Source organism: Ovis canadensis, chromosome 13 (assembly GCF_042477335.2).
Source record: "Ovis canadensis isolate MfBH-ARS-UI-01 breed Bighorn chromosome 13, ARS-UI_OviCan_v2, whole genome shotgun sequence".
Classification (NCBI taxonomy): Eukaryota; Metazoa; Chordata; class Mammalia; order Artiodactyla; family Bovidae; genus Ovis; species Ovis canadensis.
Genome location: NC_091257.1, coordinates 70,315,204 through 70,336,635, shown reverse-complemented (window position 1 = coordinate 70,336,635; position 21,432 = coordinate 70,315,204). Strand labels below are relative to the sequence as shown.

Sequence of the window (21,432 nt, the reverse complement as noted above, 5' to 3'; positions counted from 1 at the left end):
CCCTTTGAATGAAAATTGCAACCCAATATGAGCAATAATTTGATAAAATGCTAGTGAGAATTCCAGTAGATAATGCCATCCATGGAGAGTGCCTTGCCCCACTCTGTTATTAAGGCGTCATCTTCATTCCTTGGCCTGATTTGTCTGTTTTGTTTCCTATTATGTTTGATGCAGAAAGGGAGGGTGGTGTTTAATACGCACAGATGAAGCCACAAACTTTGCAGGGACCCCAGGTCAGACACCCCACCGCACACACATCACAGCCACAGTGACGTGTCATGAATATCATCCTGCCTTCTCCACATGTGATGCTGTGACTTAAGAAATACATAGTTTGGTGTTCATCCCCGTTATTCACCAGAACTCCTAAAGCCTGTGCAGTTTCCTAAAAGATAAGAGTGAAAAAGATGTTTGCAGACATTCATAGCAAACCCTGTCTAGCACATCTGAGTTTATGCACAAGGGGACTTTTGGAAAGCAGGGGACCCTTGTCACCAGGGGGACCAACCCTGAGACCGGAGGGCTGGTACCTATACTTCTGCCCTACCTCCAGGATGGAAAGGGGACTGGAGGTTGAACCAATGGCCAGGACTTAATCAATCATGCTGACGTGATGAAGCCTCCATAAAACCAAAAAGGACAGGATTCAGAGAGCCTCGGGGGTGAGCACATGGAGATCTGGGGTGCCCCTTCTCCACCTCACCCCACACCCCTCTTCCATCCGATTGTTCCCAAGTCACAGCCTTTATAATAAACTGACAGGCCAGTGAGTGCACATTTCTGAATTCTGTGAGCTGCTCTAGCATGTTAATCCAACCCGAACCCGAAGAGGAATTGTTGGAATCTCAGATTTACAGCCAGTCAGGCTAAAGCACTGCTGGAATATTCTGCTGCCCTGGTTCCCAGTCTCCCAGGTTATGATATTGCCACCTGACATATGGGCATTCCCTCCTCTGTCTCACAGGCTGCACACAGGCCTGTGAAAGGGCAGGAGACTTCCACGGGCAGAGCCTTGTCCTGCGAGGGTCCCCAGGACCTGCTGGGTCCATTGGTCCTGCTGTCTGTCCTCTGCTGGATGATGGAGGAAAAGACACGGGTGTGCTTTCCTCCTGACCCCCTCCAGGGTCCCAGGGACAGAGAAGTTGTGGCTGGTGATGGCAGGGGGAGGGCCGGCAGGGGCTCACCACCCCACTGGCCCACCGGCATGTTGATGGGGACACATCTTCTCACAACCCACAGTGATGTCTACACGCTCCAATGGGGGAAAACATGGCCCCTCCCAGGTTAACACAAAGCTTGCACATGGGGCAGGCAAGCAGCAGCAGGCAGAGGCGCTCAGGTCCTTGTAGACGATGGCGGGCCTTGCTGGTGACCAGGCGAGGTGTCCGGCGTCAGGTGAGCAGAGCTGCACATTCCACATGCTGGAATCCAGCGGTCACAGTTCAGGGTCACTGGGGGCAAGCTCTCCTGTTTTCTAGTCTGAAGCGTTGCTGTGGTTTGGAGAGAGAGTGTCCTCCGCTCCTCAGACGTCCAGTGTGTCTGCAGCCCTTGGAGGGAGGCTACCTCCAAGTCGATGTCGGCTCTGACGCAGACTGCAGGAAGAGAGGGTGGCTTAGGGTGGGCTGATGCTATGACAAGCTTCCCCACAATTTCAGAAATGTAACTCAATACATGCTTATTTCTTGCTCCTGGAACGGTCACTTGAGGGTGGTCACTCAGAGCTCCAGAGGGAGGGGCACAGGATGGCTAGGCCTGGACGTGGCAAATGCCAATTGGGCCAGAATCCCACTGGCCAAATTGCAGGGGAACTGGGGTACACAGCCCAGCGCAGGAGGAGGGCTATGTGTGGGGAAGCACAGGGCGCTGACCCAGCAGGTTTCCCCGAGATGAGAATGGTGCATGTCCTTTCCTCTCTAAGGGTCCCTCTGCTCCGAGGAGAGGGCGGCAGAGGTGAGTGATGGGGCCTGACTTACTGCCCTTCTCTGAGCTGGGCTGTCTTTACCCTGCTGTCCTGCTGTTTGTCCTCCATACTCAGTATGCTCCGGCATCATGCTCATTATTTACTCATCTAAGGACAGGCCTCCGGAAGGCCAGGCCTGCCTGCATCTCTAGTGCTGCGAACAGTAGGCGCTGCCTGTGCTGAATGAATGCATGAGCGAGCACTCAAAGCCACCCCAGTGGTGAACACTGTCCTGGGCGCCCACGGTGGCCGAGACACAGGGCATCTGGGGGATCTTGGCACTATTGTCCTGGCTCCTTTGGGGTCAGACTGCTTCCACCGGAGTCAGGCATCCAAGCTGAGCTGATCGTTTTGGGGAGATGAATCTTCAGCAGATGGAAAATAGAGTCTCCGTCATGGTTTCTGTACAGTATTTGTGTTTTCCCAATGGATTCCAAAAGGCTTTCCTGGTGGCTCAGATGGTAAAGAATCCACCTGCAATGCAGGAGACCCAGGTTCAATCCCTGGATCGGGAAGATCCCCTCGAGAAGGAAATCGCAATCCACTCCAGTATTCTTGCCTAGGAAATCCCATGGACAGAGGAGTCTGGCAGGCTACAGTCCACGGGGTCTTAAGGAGTCAGACACGACTGAGTGACTAACACACACACAATGGATTTCAAGTCATTACTCGAGAACTCAGCCCAGAAACTCATGCATACAAATGCACTCACGTGCTCACTGTCTGCCTCCTCCTGCCCTCTGTCCCTCTCTCCTCCCCCGTTTCCTCCTTAAACCCTTAAGTAGCACAGACAAGGGTTTGGGGTGCTTTTCTGACCCATTTCTGTCTACAGGAAATCGGTGAGTTTGCTGTCAGTGTTTTTTCAGGGGGGAGGGGTGCTCCTGAAAGAAGCCCCCAGTCACAGTGAGCGTGAATACAGCTTGATGGGAGCGGGAAGCCGGCTGCGGACCATAGAGGTGCAGCTGGGATCAGCTGCAATTCTGTGCTCATTAAGGCATTTCATTCTGATAAAATATGTTAAATGAAAAAGTGGGAGGGAGAGGAGCAGGCAGAATGTTCTTCCCAAAAAACCTCCGTTAATTACAGGCTTTTTCCTTGGAAAGGATATCATGTTTCTTTACAAGCCTTCCTTCTGCTGCGAGGGGAGAAGAGATAACAGGTAGGCAGAGGGGAGTCCTGGGCCAGGAGAGGGTTGCTGTGACTGGTGGGGCTGCCGGGAGCTGTGATGGCCGTGGCGAGGCATGGAACAACTCAGGGGCTGTGCCCACCCAAATTAAATCACGAGCTAAATTAAGTGGTGAGTGAGGAGAAGCAGCCACTTCATGGAGATCCCACTCGGAAGATCCAGGCTGTGCTTCCTCTCAGAAGGAAGGAGGAAGCAGTTCACAGCCATTAAGCCAACCCCCTAGGAAGCTGCACAGAGGCTCTTCATTATCCAGGATCATGGAAAACACAGGAGGGGGCCCCCTGGCAAAGGGTAACAGGCGACCTTCCTGCTCCTGAATTCCAGCTCTGTCTGGGCTCTGGATTGAACGGTTTGGGGCCACCTATGGGTGCCAGGCAGGCTGGAGAGTCAGAAGAGAGAAAATACACAGCCCTTTTGTGGCCTCAAGAAGCAGCAGGCATCCATTTCCCACTTGTCATCCAGAGTCTGGTCCCTTTACTACCTCGGTTAGGACTCCTTCACATGTAGATTAGAGGAGGGTTTTGAAAAGACACTCGCTTTTCTAGCGTGTATGTTAGGTTTGACTTCTGGCAAGATTCAGAATGAGGGTAAAATCAAACTTTTAGAAAGAGGACACATTTCTTAGCTGAGTCTAATAAAAATTCAGAACTGGTTAACTTGAGAGGTTGTCCAGGGCAACCGTAGGAGTCGGCTCAAGATGACGAGGAGGCAGGCAATGCTCTTGGGAGACAAGTCCTTTAATTTTGGAAGTTGGCATTTTAATAGACAACGAGTCATCCAAACCTATCCTCGGAGCCCTTGCCCAAGAGCCGGCCTGGAGAGGGAGCTCTGAATAGAAGGCTCCAGAAAGAAGTCCTTACATAATTGCTCTGTGTGAAAGACGGCAACGTGGAGAAGATGAGCCAGAGACTCGCCTAGAGTAGGGAGAGCAAGAACTGGGCTGCAGGTGGCTTGGGAAGGGTCATAAAAACCAGCCCCTCGACATCAGATAACCCAAATGAGCTTCAGCCAACTGAAGTCAAAGGTTTTCTTCACGTGTTCTTGGCAGTTTAGCTCCCATTTTGTGCCTGTGGACCATACAGCCTCAGGTCCACCCACAGATGTCTACAGACCTTTGTGTAAACAGAGGATGACCTGGGGTTGGGGAACAAGGGCTCAGGAGCCAGTTGTGGGATGAAAAGTACCCAGGCTTGGGTCTGCATCATGAGATGTGTGACAGGGAAATGGAAGATAACCCCAGATCTGCCCAGGATAGACTCTCCATAAATGTTCATCAGATGTACGAATACATGTGTTATCCTATACATGTATGAGTTCTGTGTTATCCCACAAAACATTTGCCGGTGGCCTAGCAATGTAATCGTCACTGCGCCTACCTCGGAACCTGGTACTCTGAAGGCATCCATCCATTCATGAATGATGGATGTGGTCATTATACACCTCCTCAGGGAAGCCAGGTTATCTGTCAAAGCACAGTGTGCATGTCTTGTCCCCCTCCCATCATTTCCCTGTCATCACCAGGAGAAAACCTAACCCCCAAGCACGTCCTATGGGACCCCATGATCTGACTCTGCCTTTCATGCACCAAACTCCCACCATGCTGGGCCACACACAGCTTCCAGTTCTGGTCACATCCTTGGTTGCCTGGAGTCCTGTGTTTTCCCTGTGTTTTAGCCACCCTAGCCTGCCTACTTCCTCTGTTCTCTGAGAATGCTCCATGTCTCAGGACTAACACAGGCCCTCACCCATTGTCTGCCTGTGTGGCAGAGTTTTTGACAGTTTTTTTCCAGTAATTATCAATCTGTCTCCCCAGTAAACACACAGGTACTTGAGAGATAGTTCACCTGTCAAACACAACAATGAGGACAGAACAGATGTCATTAAGTACTTACTGAGTGAATGAATGATTCAACTATTGTGCCCAGATCTAGTAGTCCACTTTTCATGATCATTATGGAGATTGTTGGGTTAGATAAACAATACTTGGAAATAATGAAACTGGAATTTCTGTTTCTGGCAGTGCAGGAGTAGTGTATATCAGACGAATACTCCTCAAATAACAGTTGTAAACTTTGGGGAAATTTTTTTGCTAAAAACTATTTGAAGTTACTTGAGAATGATCAATAGTAGGCAGAAACTGTTGGGGACTCCACCCTTGAAAAGAAAACAGAACTGAGTGTGACCTGTGTTTGTGTGTCTTTAAGAGCACCCCAATCTGTCCTTGCATCAAAATGTAGCTAGATCTCACCTAGAAAACCAGTCTTACTGGCCAGAGGAGTTGGAAGATGGGATTTAGAACTGACAAAGCAGCTGGAATGTGAGGGGATAAATCCTGTAAAATATGTAGCCATAGGTGGAAACTCCTAGAAATACTCATAAATTCTGTCCAGTTCCTCAGCTGCCCCTTGAACTTTACATGCACACAGAAGATTCCAAAGAATCCAGAGAAAAGCAACAGCTAGATGATTGAAAGAATCAAGAAGAGACTTACCAGGCAAGATAAACAGATTTAAATTTCAGTCCAGCCAAGTTAACACTCTTTAGAAAAAGGCAGCAGAGCCAGCTTCTCTACAGGGTATCATCTACAATGATTACAATGACCAGAATACAATCAAAAATTACTAGACATGCCAATAAAGGAAAGGTGACTGATAATTAGGCAAAAACTGCTCATAGAATCTAACCCAGATACCAGAATTAGCAACCGGGCCTTTAAAATATCTCTCACAAATATACTTCAAGGACTTAAAGGAAAATATGGTCAGAATGAATGAATACATTGAGAATCATAACAGAAAAATAGAAACTCCCAAACTACAACCAAATGGAAATGATAAAACTGGAGAGCATGAAATCTCTAATGAAAAACTTACTGGATGGGCTTACAAAGTAGATTGTAGAGGGCAGAAGAAAGGTCAGTGCATCAATCAGTAAAAACTATTCAATCTGAAGAATGGCAGGAGAGAGAGGATTCAAATGCACAGAGTTTTGATAGGACAAGATCAAGTGGCCTAATGTGTGTAACTGGCATCCCGAAGTAAGAGAAGAAAGGTGATAAGAAAAATGCCTGAAATGTCCCCAAATTTGGTGGAGAGACAAACTTACAGATCTGATAAATTCAGTGAATCTTAAGTAGGATAAAAACAAACAAAGCCATACCTTAATTACTGTCAAACTGCTGAAATTCTAAAACTAGAGAGAAAAGTGTTGAAAAAGAGGAAAAATGAAGCACAACAAGGACCACAATGAGAGCAAGGGCTGGATTCTCTTTAGGAGTGATGGAGGTCTCTGGGCAATGATGTTTTCAAATTGCTAAATGAAAATAAAACTGTCAACCAAGAATCCTATATCCAGAAAAAACATATCCCTCAAAATTAAAGGTTAAATAAAGGCATTTCTGATGAACAAACTGAAGGAACTCCTTACCAGCGAGCCCACATTAAGCAGTAAATGATGTCCTTTAGGCTGAAAAGAAATGACACCTGTTGGAAATTCAGATCTACAGGAAGAAATGGAGAATACAGGAAAAAGTAAATGTGTGGGTTGACATAAAAGACTATTTTTTCTCTTATTTAAAAAGACAGCTGACTATTTAAAGCAAACATATAGCAGTATATTGTGGGTTTATAATTTCTATAGTTATAACAAATATGACAATAACAGGACCTGCTGGAAAGACAACTAGTGTGGCCCGAGCTCTAGACTCAGCCTTGCTGGTCAGGGTGATTGTCTGACGCACACAGCAGTGTAACTGGAACTTGCCCCTGTGGCTAGGCAACTTCTACAGATGCACAAGACCCTCCTCTGAGCGCACAGGACCCTCTGCCAGGTGGATGTTGCCCTCCGAGCTCAGTGTACCTCCCTTTCAAGGAGTCACCTGGGAGCAGTTTCTGGGCTGCTTTCTAAGAGGCAGAGCCTTCAGATGCTCCAATTCCTAATCTCTGTAGTGGGTCTTTCTGGCCTATTCATCAAAGCCAGAAATGCGTATCGGTGAGTGAAGTGGACTTTCTCAGCCTCTGGGAAGAAACAGAGCAGGGTTGCTCCGGGATTTTGCTCGTGTCTGAATTTCCTTTGCAGATAGATCTGAAGAGATTGCAGAAGTGTCACCTCTGCCTCCACCACACTTTCCACTGTTTCATGGGTCGCTGAAATGCAAGGAGCTGGAGCAGAAGGGGCTGGAATGAAAGGAGTTGAAATGATTGAAGAAGAGAATCCACTGGGCATCTGCTTGTCCCCACCAGGAGACGCACCTCCACCCTCCACAAGAACATGTTCAAATATTGGGAGTAACAGTTTCAGAGAAATAGCAGCACTCCTTTCCTGCTGAGGCGGGGCAGCACGAGTGCCCAGCACCTGCAATGAGGGGTCCACCGTCTGCTCAACCCTGCGGGGGGAGGGTCAGCACCGTCAGCCCCCAGGTCAGTTCTGAAAGCACAGCCCCCACCAAACGTGCCTTTGGAGCTCTTTCGAGACAGCCTCCAGGCCTCCCTGTAATTGCTTGAGGGGAGCATGCATTACCCTCACAAAAGCCAGAGGGACCTGGAGAAAGCGCCGTTGAATGCCTCTGCACCGTGGGCTCTGTGGTTTAATCAATCGTGCAGAAGACACGTGCAAGTCCCTTTGTATTTACGGCTCCCTCATCTAAGTAGAGAATGTTCCCTTTCTTGAATTGCTTTAATGGCTATATTTATGCAGCTGAAAGTTCCTTAAGAAATGAAAGTAAAATCAAATTTCTCTAAATGCTCAGATAATTTATTGGAGAATATTCAATTAGAATATATTAATATTTTAGGTTTCCACCATTAATTTAATATTCAGAAATGTAATTTAGTCGTAGAATCTCTGGATCACCCTGGGTGGATGGGGTTTAGGACGTGGACTCTGAGCACCTGCTGAGAATGGTCAGCTCCCAGGGCCTCCCCCTCCCCAACCGTTCCCACCAGCCAGGGTTCTGCTGCAGCCCTCAGGCCTCGTGTCCACAGACCAGATGTCCATAAGTATGGACACGACCCACATGTATGGTTGGGGCTCACTGTGGACCCCAGGGAAGAGCCCAGGTGGGGCTCATCAAAGCTCAGAAGATTCCAGAACTCGGGGAGCAGTGGCCAGTAATTGAGGGAAGAGGTGGCTATGTGGGGGAAGCCTGCTTCTCCCCACACACACACTCTCCCCCACCAACCCATGTGGGCAAGACTAGTTCATTATTCTTATACTCCTAAGTCACCTCCAGGACTATGTGGACATTGCCAGGGAAACTGACTTCCGACCCTCGTTCCCACACTGATGAGTGGAGTCAGGGGGGCTGCTGCAGGGTGGGTGGCCTGCAGATAAGCTTGAGGATGTAGAGACTTGAGGGTACCTCTGGGAAGGGCTGTCAGCCATCCTTTCCTGGAAGGGGAGCCCTTCATTCTGTGGTGTTGGCCTCCTTTTTTGTATGAAATGATGACAGGTCATGGTGAAGGTTAAGCCTAGACATGCACACGGAGCATCCCCTCTGCTGTTCCGGGCACAGAGGACGCACAAAGACAGAGCCCAGCCACCCAGAGTCTAATGTTCAGGGAGAGGGAGAAGCAAACTGCTGATTATGTATGGGGGACCAGGAGATGGGGGGTGCGAGCGTGTTCCCATCAAACAAGGCAGCCCCAAGAGCCTTCCCTGGTATGACAGCGAACACAGGAGCAGATGAACCAGGGTGATACCAAGGGGAAGAGCATTCTAGACAGAGGGGGCATCAAGTATAAAAGCTCAGTCTTGAAGGAAGAGCCAGGAGGTCAGATTGGCTGTATGGGATGGGCAGAAAGAGGGTGAGGGTGATGAGGCAAGGAGTGCCAGGGCCCAGTCCCAAGGGGCTTGCCCATCAGGATGACCCAATACGGTGCTTATGATGCCCGGGGAATAAGGGGCTCCCTTTAGTCACTCTGAGTCCATCCCGTGGCCAGGCGGCCCTGGAGCTTCTGACCCTCAGTGTGCATGTGATGGGAGCAGCAGTTGCAGGGCAACCACCAGAAGGACACATGACCCTGGGGTGGTCACAGACGGGGGTCCCTGCAGGCACTGAGGAGGGAGAACGCACAGTGCAGTCTTTGTTTTCTGAGACGCCTCCAAGCTCAGGAGGGAGCAGATGGCAGAGGACACCACTGCTAGTGTCCAGGGATTGTCCAGCTGCTCCCTGGAGCCTAGGGGGAGAAGCCCATAGGCCCCTGCCATCCTGGGATGACAACAAGAAACACCCACCCCCCACCCCCCACCCCCCTGGTTACGCGGTCCTGCAGGAGGCACAGATTTGTTTCTGATACTTAGTGTCTCCTGTTAATCACTCCCAAACCACAGACATTTTATTTTGAAGACTCTTCCTCCAAATTGTACAGAATCAGGTCTGGGGCTCGGCAGCCGCGGGGGAGCGGTGCAATCTGTGTCCACAAAGCTCCCAGCTGAGGATCTGACTTCCCCTCCCTGGAACAAGAGAACAGAGATGCCAGCTCACAAGCAAAGCCAGTCAGAACAGAGAGCGTCTGGGGAGGGAGCTCAGGCCGCCTCTAACCTACAGAAGACAGCAGCAGACGGTGCTGCAGTTTCAGCCGCCCCCGTGATGCTGGAGCAGTCAAGCCTACATCTCCAAAGTTATTCTTAAAAATGACACCCCAGAGACAGGCTGTGTTGATGGCTGGACTTGCAGCCAGACTGCTCTGAGCTTTGTTTACTTCTGGCTACAGTCCCGTCCAAGAGCGGCTGGGTCTCAGGACACCACGGCCCTGGGCACAGGGCCCTCTGCATCTCGACTATCGGAAACAGCCTCAGCCCTGGCCCTTGCTTAATCAAACCCAAGTCCAAAGAGGTATTTGCACCTGCACGTAGGTGTTCAGCCTCCCAGTCTCCTTGGCCATTGAGTTACCAGCTTGATTTGGGCTTTGGGGCTTCTTGAGCTATAAAGGCTTCAGTTCAGTTCAGTTCAGTAGCTCAGTTGTGTCCGACTCTTTGCGACCCCATGACTCGCAGCACGCCAGGCCTCCCTGTTCATCACCATCTTCTGGAGTTCACTCAGACTCACGTCCATCGAGTCCATGATGCCATCCAGCCATCTCATCCTTGGTCGTCCCCTTCTCCTCCTGCCCCCAACCCCTCCCAGCATCAGAGTTTTTTCCAATGAGTCAACTCTTCTCATGAGGTGGCCAAAGTACTAGAGTTTCAGCTTTAGCATCATTCATTCCAAAGAAATCCCAGGGTTGAGGCTCTCGCTTATTTAAGTCAAAAAGCTGATTTCATTTCCCAAAGAAGGAGGCGTTAAGAACAAGAAAAGCCATGGAGCCTCAGTGTCTGTTTGTTAAAAGCAAACTTAAGTAGACAACTAAGCAGTGTCTCACAGAGGCCTGGGCCCTCCTAAGCCCCCCAGGTTGCAGGGATGCGCCCCAGGAAGAGATGCCAGCAGCCTGACCCACACCCTCACGCCCCTCCTCTATCCCTGAGCAGCGCATCACGAGGACGAAGCGGGTTACCTCAGTCGTGGCTTCAGGAACGGTCTACACATGTGAAACAAATTAAGGGAGAGGGCACAGTGGTGTGTCCCATGTGTTGGCAGAAGCCTGCTCTCCACGCTCCGCTGGGTTCTGAGGCCACCTCTGTCCCCCGCACATCATCCCCGCAGCCCAGGGAGCTGCATGCAGGTCAGAGCTGGCCAGGGGTCAGAAGCACAGAGTTTTCAACTTACCTATTGCCTCTAGCAGATGGAACCGATAGAGAAGAGAGAGAAGAGGCTTGTTACCCATGGCCAAACAGGGAGGGCCCAAGCCTGGGCACTTTGTCTCCAGACATCAGCACCCAAATCAACACTTAGGCTTCCTATTAAAAAGAATAGAATCCTTGGGACTTCCCAGGTGGTGCAGTGGTTAAGAATCTGCCTTGCAATGCAGGTGACAGGGTTCAGTCCCTGGTCGAGGAACTAAGATCCCACATGCTGGGGAGCAACTAAACCTGCTCACCACAACTAGAAAGTCCATGAGCCACAATGAAAGACACGCGTGAGGCATCGAAGATCCGTGTGTCACAGCTAAGACCCAACACAGCCAAACATGTAAATAAAAAGAAGAGAATCCAAAGGTAACGTGGGCTGCAAACTTACCCTGTAGATTTGGACAGGGTTGGTGGGAAAGGATGTCGGGGTGACTAGTAACCTATCAGGCCAGTGACTGTCCATCTGTACGCCTGTTCCTCCATCCCTGTGTATATTTATCTGTCCGCCTCTCTCTCCATCCTTCCATGCCCCTATCCGTCTGCCCACGCATCCGTCCATTCATCCGTCCATACGCTCGTTTGACTGTCCATCCATCCATCTCTCCCCGCCCACCTACCCGCTTGTCTAAGCAGCATCTGGCCATCCGTGCTGGCCACCCAGGACTCTCACCCTCTCAGCGCCCTGCACACTGTAAAACAGAATCTGCCATGACCACAGCAACACACACTCCAGCTGCTTTTTCAAAGCTTAGAAGGCCTGCGAAGTAAAGGAAAAAGTGAAGAAGCCAAAAGCCCCACATCATTAGTTGGCATCATTAAATTCCTTTCAGCATTTGAAGGCTCCCCGTTGAGGACAAAGGTAATACACTTTTGACAGTGGTGGAAAATTCCCCCCAGGTTTGGGGGCAAGCCATCCATTTGGCTTAACTATGAACATGACAGAACTATTGGGCTCGATGATGACGCCAATCCCTGAGGAAGACTTTAGGACCAGAGAAGACGTCTTGATTGCTTTCTCAGATCATCAACAGCCAAAAAAGAGTAGGCTTATAAGAAAGAAGTGTGTTTGTTCCTCCAGATTCCTCCTTAGAGGAAATTTCAGGGTTTTTTAGAGAGAAGTCCAGTTTAGGCTGGAAGGAAATAGTGGCCTAGCCAATCACTTCAAAGACATCTATCCAGCATTGACTCTGAGGTCAGCACTGAGACCCATAGTCGTGGTCCCATCCCGTCCTGGAGAGCTTACGTGCTGGTGGTAGAGACAGACAAGAGAAGAGAGAGGTTCAGAACATGGAAGGAACCATGATAAAATCAAGCACAGGGATGAGACGGGCGGGGATGGGCCAGTTGGCGACAGAACCAGTGCATCAGGTGGGGTGTGTCACCCAAGGCCCTTGAGCTCCTATAGGGCCAGAAGCCAGCTGTGCGAGGATCAGGCAGAGAGAACAGCAAGCGCAAAGGCCCTGGAGCAGGAATGAGCTTGGTGCACAGAGGGATGGAAGTCTGTGCGGTAAGAATGTGGCCAGCAAGGGGAGGAGGTAAGAAGGCTGACCAGGGAGGAGAGCAGGAACTAGGTCCCTCAGGGCCTCAGACCAGGTGGCGGGTCTAGGTGATCCCCTCCAGGAAAGCTGATTTGTCCTCTGTGATATGCCTTCAGCAGCAGGCTGCATGTGAGATGGAAAGTTAAGGACGGGAACTGCACCTGAGCTCCAGGATGGGGGGATTCAGCCCAAGGGACGGTGACATGCGCCTGGCAGGACAGGAGGGGAGACAGAGGAGGACTGGGACAGTGCAGCCTCCTGACTGGCTGGTGTGAATGGTGACTGCCCATGGGATGCCCCTAACCCTGCCCCAAGGTGGGGGGACACACTGCCACAAGGCAGCCTCCCTCCTGGCTGCATGGGAAGCGGGGCCCCAGCCCAGGGCTGAGGGGGGCATGCTTTGCTCTGCAGCCTGGTACCTGGGGGCCAGAAGGCCAGTCAGTGAGGAAGCCACATGGGTCCCTCCCCTCCATCTAGCATTGAAGGGACACTAATGTCACCACCAATTAGAAGGGTTCACACCATCCTTTCTTCCTGTGAACCATGGCAAAGCCCAGGGCAAGAAATGACCGAAAAAGCCTAAAGCATCATGACAGAGAGGTAAACGTTTGCCTGACAGCAGAATGTGTCTGTCCACAGCCCAGGTCTGGTTTTGTTTCAGCTGCACCGGGTCTTAGCTGCAGCATGAGGGGCCTTCAGGCTTCATTGAGGCACATGGGATCTTTCTAGTTGCAGCGTTCGAGCTCTCAGATGCAGCATGTGGGATCTAATTCCCCGACCAAGGATCGAACCCGGGCTCCTTGCATTGGGAGAACAGTCTTAGCCACTGGACCACGAAGTCCCAGCCGAGGTTTTTAAATCAAGCAAGCTCTGCCTCATGTGGAGCTCTGATTGTGTTTAGAAATAGTAATGTGCATCTGGGCTCATAACGATGCTGGTGCCAGGCCTCTAGGAGCCTAGGGTTCGGATCAAGAAGGTCCAGGTGGGATCCAGGCCAAGCCTCTGGGATGAGGAGGGGAGGTTGCTATGAACCAGGACACACACCTCCCATGGGGCCAGCTGTGGGCCCCGCGGACTCTCACACCGGGAGAATGTTTGCTGAAGAAAACCAGGCTGTTTCCAGCCTTTTGCTTGGCTCCCAGGTTGGGGAAGCCAATAAAAACTAGCCCTATTGACCCCTCTCGTTCGGAGCCAGAGGTCGAAGGGTGGCAGATCCTTCCTCGAAATCGGGCCCCTGGAGATTGTGCTGAGCTCTAGCCCCTCTTAATGCAAATTTTAAAAGCTTTTAATGTAACATTAAGTACATACCAGCTACTCGTCAGAGCTGTAGTTATTGAGGGTTAATTTTCTAGCCTCTATATTCCTGATCAACTGTTTCTTATAATTAGCCCCTATAAATGTTTCTAAATACTCAGATAATATTTGAATAGTTTAAATAAACTAAATAGCTGTCTTTTTGCTTCCATCGGGAAATCACGTTTAAATTGGGAACTTTACAGGGGCAGGTCCATGCATCTGGCTGCTGTAAGTGGAGAGTTGGTTGACACCCAGCTGTTGCACTCCAGGGGAAAAAACAGTTTAATATGTTTCAGAGTGTAAGAGGATTATTTTTAAATAGCCCCATGAATATCAGGAGAATTCGAGTAAGCCATAAACAGCCCTGGGTCGAAATTCTCTTAAGGCTGGCAGGGACTTTGCGGGCTGACTCTCCTTCCTTAAAGTCAGCTTTCACATTTGGCACTTGTGCCTGGCAGCTTCAGCTTGGGTCCCCAGTTTTCTCTGCGTTGACCCTCATGGTTTCGGGGGGCACAGGCTGGCACACCCCACGAGATACCTGTGGGCCCCTCCCGAGACAAGGATGCTCGGTTTGGGGGTCCTGCTGGGGGCTGACGGCAGGGTTTCTGCAAACATGTCTGCTGAGCTCAGCAAGGCGCTCCCAACACTGTCTCCTCTCCCTGCAGCCCCTCGCCCCATCCAGGAGCATCCTGGAGTGGAAGGAGGCCCATCGCAGTAGCAGCAGACGCCCCCAGGCTGCCGTGCTCCCACCCCGCTGCCAGCCCTGGGGGGCAAGGTGTGCTGTGTCTCGTACCTCCTCACAAGCCCAAAACAGCCTGCCGTCCACACTCAGGCGCCCCAGCTGGACAGCTTCACAGCTCGGCGGCCAGGAGCAGGGACAGAACACGACAGACCAAAGAGGCCTTTCTGGGGCTTCTTGAGCTGCTGGCAGCAGAGGTGGGCATGGGAGGGGTGGGTTCAGTCACAGGCCTACGGGGGAGGGGCAGCAGTGGCTCTGGGACATTTAGCTACCACCTAGGAGGGGTGCCTGGAGAGACCCCTCTATGGGCATCCTGTGCTCAGAGGCCAGTGGACCCTGACTCAGGTCAGGGATTTCCCAGGTAACACAGCTTCACCATGCGGCCTCTTTCAGAGCACCTTGTCTGTAGCTGGACCCCAAGGGAATGCTCCTTCGGGGGCAGCCAGACTGAGGGCTATCGGGGGTCAGCCTTGGGGTCTGGGCCACCTCTGGCCCTTCCCAGTCAAGTCTCGGGGCCAGGAGTGTGTCCTCAATGTCCCTTGTGAAGCAGAACCCTCCAAGGCTCAGGACAATCCGTGTGAACTCTTGATGCTGCTCTGGCACCTCTGAATGCGAGGAGCGCGGGGCCCCTCTTCTTCCCGCCAGTCCACAAGCTCTGGGAGAATCCTGGCTGTTTCCAGCCTCTGGAGGCACCTGCATTGCTCGGCCAGCAGCCCCTCCTGTGTCTCCAAGGCCAGCATCACAGCACCCACCCCTGGCTGCTCTTTAGTCAAATTCTCTCTCCCTCTGCCATGTAAGGACCTTAGGGCCTCCTGGCTGATTCAGGATCATCTCCCAGCCCCAGCGCCTGAATGCAATCATGCCTACAGACTCTTATTTGTCCTGTGAGGTGACACTCATGGACTCCAGGGATCCAGACCCAGACGTCTTTGAATAGGACACATGGCCCTGTTCAGCCGGTCAATCCCAAGGCAGGATGTGGGGAGCCTCGTAGGTGGGGGGAGAGGAGGTGCTGTCTGGTCTCTGCCCCCTTTCCCGTCAGGCTGTGTCACCTGCTCCCCCAGAAACAAGGATGTTCACAGCAGCTCACCTTTACTAGCCTCCCTAGGGGCTGAATGCAGGCGACACCACCCCTGCTCGGTTCAACCCCTGAGCCCTGGAGGAGGAGCGGACTCTGACCCACGTCTGTTCCCAGCAGAGGCATCAGGCTCAGAGAGGCCAAGGTTCTCACTGGAGGTCACTCAGCTCAAAGCACAGAGCTAGGCTGGGAACCCACAAAGTCTGGCAAAGTGTACTGGGAACCCAGGGTGTCCAGGTCTGGGGGTGGCCATCATCCCCATTTTTACCATCTCTGGATTAGCAGTAAAGGCATTATTTCTGCAGAATATCTCTTTGAAGGAAAATTTACTCGGGGAAAGAAAAACAAGCTTCTCCGTTGGAGGGAAGGAAAAATAGGAATCTATGGCTTGCGTTTCTCACTTGCTGCTTTAAACTAGTCAGCCATACCAGCTCCAGGATGGCTGCAAACAAGATAACGACTGAAGAAAAGCAAAGTGAGATCCGTGGAGATGCCTTGCACGCCCCGGGGCAGCGAGGGGCTGAGGACCTTCTGAGCAGAGATGCTGCCGCAGGTGTGGATGTGGGTGGGGCAGGTGACCAGGCCTGCCCTCCACTGACTCCCAAGCCTCATCACTGGGGGCCACTGGTCGGGGGAGGGCACCCTATGTGCTGCAGGCTGGGTCCTGTACTCCTCACCCCACCTACCTTTGCACAATGCTCACAGACTGGGTCTGGCTCAGGTATTTCTGCCTTGTCATCTATTTGGAGTGAGTCTGGCATCCTTGTATGTGGGCAGATGGGGAGGCAATCGTGTCTGTGATGTCACTGTTGGAATCTGACTAGTTGTGGACCACAAGGAGCCTCCTCTTTCACCCCCACCCCCACCCCCATGCTTCACAGAACAACCCGCTAATTAACCACCTATCCATGAGCCGTCCAGTCCCTTCAGTGAGGTGTCCAATGGCATCTGCCTCACCCGTGTGCCCGTGAAGTGCTGCGGGATCCCTTCCGGGTGGCCCCAGCAGATTCTGACCTCCCAGTGCTTATGGGCCAGCGAGGAACTCACAGGTACTTGGCATGCCGGTGGCAATCCGTCCAGCCAGCAATTACCAATGCCACCGAGAGAGACGTGCAGGCAAAGAGTCTGTCCAAACCAATTTCCCCGGGCTGGTTATTTCAAAGCCTGAAAATCCCTAATTCCGGGAGGCAGGCGGTATTTAAATTTAAGCTCGACTCCCGAATGAGATCTTTGCGTTCGCCTGTTCAAATTTATTTGGAACTGTGAAACGGTAACTTGATTACATGTTAAGGAAGCTTTGGCTGGGGGATTGCAGCCAAAGTCTCTGCTCCTCTGAGTTTATCCCCCTGCTGATGGAATCCACCCAAATGGGGGCCTCCGTGCCACTGCTGTGAGGAAGCATGGACCAGGTTCAACCCAGGCATTCTCCAGGTGGGGCATCCTGGGGCGACGGTTTCAGGGTGTTGTCTGTGGTCCTAGGAGGGGGACACACTAGCTCCCTGCTTGGCCACAAAGGAAGGGCCATCTGTAGAAAACAGTGTCCCCAGCCTCCCAAGCCGCTGGATTATAAAACTGTCCAGATAAAAATTCATTATAAGAAGAGCTTAGACCCGGCCACCTCTCACCTGGGGGCAAGTTCAGCTTCTGATGTATTGGGGTCAAGCTGGGGGGCCCAGAGTGGAGCCCAGCAGGTGAGCAGGGGCAGTAGACTCAGAAACTCAGGGGGGAGGAAGGATCTCAAGTCGAGGGGCCAGTGTGGAAGCCACCATCACCTGAATTTGAAATGACAGGGGTGGAGGTCTGCAGCAGAAGAGTCAAGATTCTGCCTGCAAATGGCAGAAGTCCACTCTCAAACTCAGGGCTTATGGCTCTTGTAGGTGAAACACGACGAGCCGTGTCAGCTTCAGGAATGGAGGGATCTAGGCGCTCAGGCAAAGTCTGTGTCATCAGGTGGCTTTCTCCTCGTCTTGTGGATCTGCCATCCTTGACATCAGCCCATCTCAGCAGCGCCCCTCAGCCCCAGGCGTGAACAGCACAGAGCACATACCCCCACATCCTCAGTTCCATGGAAGGAGAGAGTCTCTCTCCACCCACTGGTTCCAGCAAATTCTCAGGAGCAGTTCATGAATCTGATTAACTCCTATACCCACCCAGCAATGAGGTGAGAAGACACAAGAAAGCCCCTAGGCAGAGGGACCAGTGGCTCCAAACAAGCCACCCAGAGCACGTGTGCTCCGTGGGGGCAGCGTGGGCAGGAATGAGGCCGAGGGGCATGGGGCTGGATCCTGGGGACCGCACAGGGCCAGGCCATTTTAAGGAGCCACAGCTGAATTCTAGAAGCAGCAGGGAGACCAGTGGGCAGCATGGGCCTAACTGTGCTCGTTTCTCAGGGAAGCCCCAGTGACTGCCCCATAGACTCTGCTCGCACTGGTCTCGGGACAGCTGGAGCCCTGGGGATGTTCAGAAGCTGCCCAGGTGACCCTGGTGCATGGCCAGGGTCTGGTATCCCCAGGCTGTCCCAGCGCCTGCACACTGAGCCGTGTCCCCATTGTAATAAGACAAGGGTGCCAGGCAAGCTCCCCGCCCCCAGCCTCCCATCATCCTGGCAGAGATCCACCCCTCTCAGAGGACAGGGAGTTGCATGGGAACCACAGGGCTCTGATGGGACTCTGAGCCTTTGGTTTCTTATCCACAGTGAAGAAGAAAGGCTGAAAATCCTTGGCAGTGTGTTTGTGGGAAGCAGACGTTCAGTAAATGAAGGAGCAGAATTCCGCTCCCCTTCTCCCACCCCCACCCCCACCACCCCTGTGCTCAGCCAGGCCCCAGAGGTTGGGGAGGGCAGGGGGCTCCATGTCCAGTGCACCCACCTGGGGCCAGCATGGTGCAGGGCCCTCTCCAGAGGGCCTGTTTATTTTTTCATAGGCGCCAGGAAGAGGGGTGTCCTCATTCCTTCCCCAGGGCTGAGGCGTGCACCTGAGTCTCATGCCCAGAACAGAGACCAGGCTCCATTTACACCCATAGTTTAGAAGAGCACAAGGCCAGTTTACACCCCTGAAGGTGGGTGCCAGAACCCACCCACATGGGTCTGTACCCCGATAATTCAGAAGGCACTCTGCTGCCATGAAAAACTATAATGTGGGGTTGGGGGCAATCCACACCCATTTGAGGATCTGAGGGTAGTTCCAGACCCTTTCCCCAGAGAGATGCTCACACACACACACACACACACGTGCATATACGCACATGGGCACACACACACATGTGCATACACCTATACACATGTGTGTCCGTGCTATGCATACATATATGCACATGTGTGTCCGTGCTGTGCATACATACATGCACACGTGTGTGTCCACCTGCACACATATGGTGTGCACCTACACGTGTGTGCATATGTTGTGCGTGCACATGTGCACGCGCAGGTACACCCACATGCACACAGCTATGCACACAGACGCCCGCACACGGGCCCCTGCAGAGCTGAGGGAGACTCCTGTTAGAAGTTCCCCACCATAGCAGAGTCTAGGCACAGGCCAGGCCAGAGGTGGGGCCGCTGGAGAAACGCCGCACAGCCTTTCCCTCTGACAGGTGTTTAATTTGTGGAGAAGAGTGGAGACAGTGAAGGCAGGCCCCTTCACCCCCACCGCCGCCTCATCCATCTCAGCCGCAGGCATGTGTGGCACCTGTCCACGTCAGCACTCCGTGAGGCCAAGTGGGGTGATGGAGGGGCCATCTGCCACCCCTCCACCCCTGGGAGCAACGCAGGGCCAAGCTGGCCCCGAGGACAAGGTTGAGGGCCACCTTCCACCAGGTAACGCGGATGCCTGGCACAGATTGGATCTGGGCTTCTTGAAACCAGAACCACACTTCTGAGAGAGGCAGAGCTTATTTTAACTGCCAAGAAGCCCTCTAATAATGGGTTGCTAAGAAACCACCACAGTAGACGATTTTGAAAACGAAGGAGACGTTTGTTCTGATCTATGAGTTTCCGAGACCATGGAAACACCCCCACCACACACACGCCCGCCCCAGATGACGCACTGCTATGGGGGGCGTGGAGGGTCCTCTGGGAGGGTTCAGGAGGTGCCTGGTGGGGAGAAGCTGCCATGGGAAGAAAGTGAGTGATGTTGGAAGAAGCAACGGGTGTTGTCAAGCCCACGGTCGCTGTATTCCAAACCACAGGGTGGGCCAGTCTGTGGCTCTGCCTGGCTGGTGTCTTTGTGGAGGTTGGGGGCCTTAGAATAGTCAGGATGTTGAGAGGACTATCTGTTCTATGGCCTCTCTCTGAGCACCTGATAACAGGGGTTCAGGATACCTACTGTGTCTGAGTTTGGGGCTATTCAGGCTAAATCAATCGGGTCCAGAAACCTCCTTCCCCCCCACTCCCTCTGCTGCCTGCAGGGAGCCTGGGATCCTGGCCCCGCCTGGAGGTCTGGCAACTCCCACCATCCAGGAAGGGAGGGCAGCCTCGGGCAGGTCTTGTGCGCTGTGATAAACCGTGTGGAGCAGCCACACGGTAATTGTGCTCAGGAAAATAAGCAGAAGCAAGGGGACAAGACAAGCTGAGAAATTACTGACAACTCTTCAGGCTCGAATGACATGGTGGAACAAGCAGGGAAAGTGTCTTGTATCAAGAGGGCAACCAGTACCTTGGGATTTTTCCCACAGCACTTTATCAACCCCCAGGGTATCTGGGGTTGTTCAGCAAAGACAGAACACTCAGAGCCAGTGATATCATCACTATTACCTTAAATAATATCGGCCAAGCAGTGGGCTGGCAGGCATCACTGGGATGTAGGCACCAGGAGCTCCAAAACCATGCTGGGTTAACTGGGCTGGGCTGAGCTGGGCTGGGCTGGGCTGGGCAAGACCCGAGGCTAGAAAAGGCCGGTCCACCAGCATGCCCCAATCCAGACAAAATTATGCCTGAGACTGACAAAGGTGGTGAGACATACTCTGGCCGTGTTCAAGGCACCTGGAAGTCATCTGTGGCTGCACGAACCTGGGCCGCAGTGACTCGGAAACCTTGCCCTGACAGACAAGGGGACGGGTACCACTATGGGTGGGGGCAGGGCTGCGAGAACTGCCTCCTCACAAAGCTCTGGGTCACCCAAGAGTCTGCACTTCCAGAACCGTGACTCTGATCGCAAACCTAAAGGGTACATCTGTTTTCTTGGCCTCGTTTCAAATGCAGCAATGGCAGCTGCAAAAAATACAGCTAAATCTCCGTGCAAAGACACATTTATAACCACCGTGCCCTGCAGTCAGAAAAAAGGCTCCATTTAGACCTCATTTCAAGACCGTGGGCACATTAAGGCCTGGCTCTAGATCTTAATGATGTGTGGGGCTTCCTCCACCCCGCTTTGCCCCTCCTAGAGCGAACTCGTCTCGGAACATTAAGGGGTACTTGCAGGATCCTTCCTACCATGATTAGCAACAGAAGAGCCGTCGACTCTGCACCTCAGAGCAGCTTCTCAGCTTTGTCTCCTCCCTCCCAGTGTTTGCAGCCTCCCGTTTGCCTTTCAAATGTGCTACCACGTCCTGTGGGGACCAGTGGGGTCAGGATGGTGGTGGGGTCTGGGTCAAGCCCCTGGGGTGAGCATTTCATGACCCCACCTCCATACTTTCTGCCTTCGGTTGGAATCTGCATATGCTATGATGGTGCTGTTTTAATCAGCTCACTTTCCCCATGAATTAAGTTTATTTTTTAGTTAATCTGTGCTGGAGTATACTTGCTTTACAATGTTTTAGTTTCTGCTCTACAACAAAGTAAAACAGCTATATGTATACATATATCTCTGCCTTTTGGATTTCCTTCCCATTTAGGTCACCGCAAAGCACTGAGTAGCATTCTCTGTGCTATACAGTAGGTTCTCATTTGTTCTTTGTTTTATTTTGTTGATG

At 52.1% G+C, this 21,432-nt stretch overlaps 1 protein-coding gene across 1 annotated transcript in view; it reads left to right on the top strand.

Moving 5' to 3' along the window:
* The window catches only part of CDH4 (cadherin 4), a 478,160-nt gene that overhangs the window by 371,659 nt on the left and 85,069 nt on the right, over nucleotides 1-21,432 (top strand). The gene's annotated exons all lie outside the window — the stretch shown is intronic.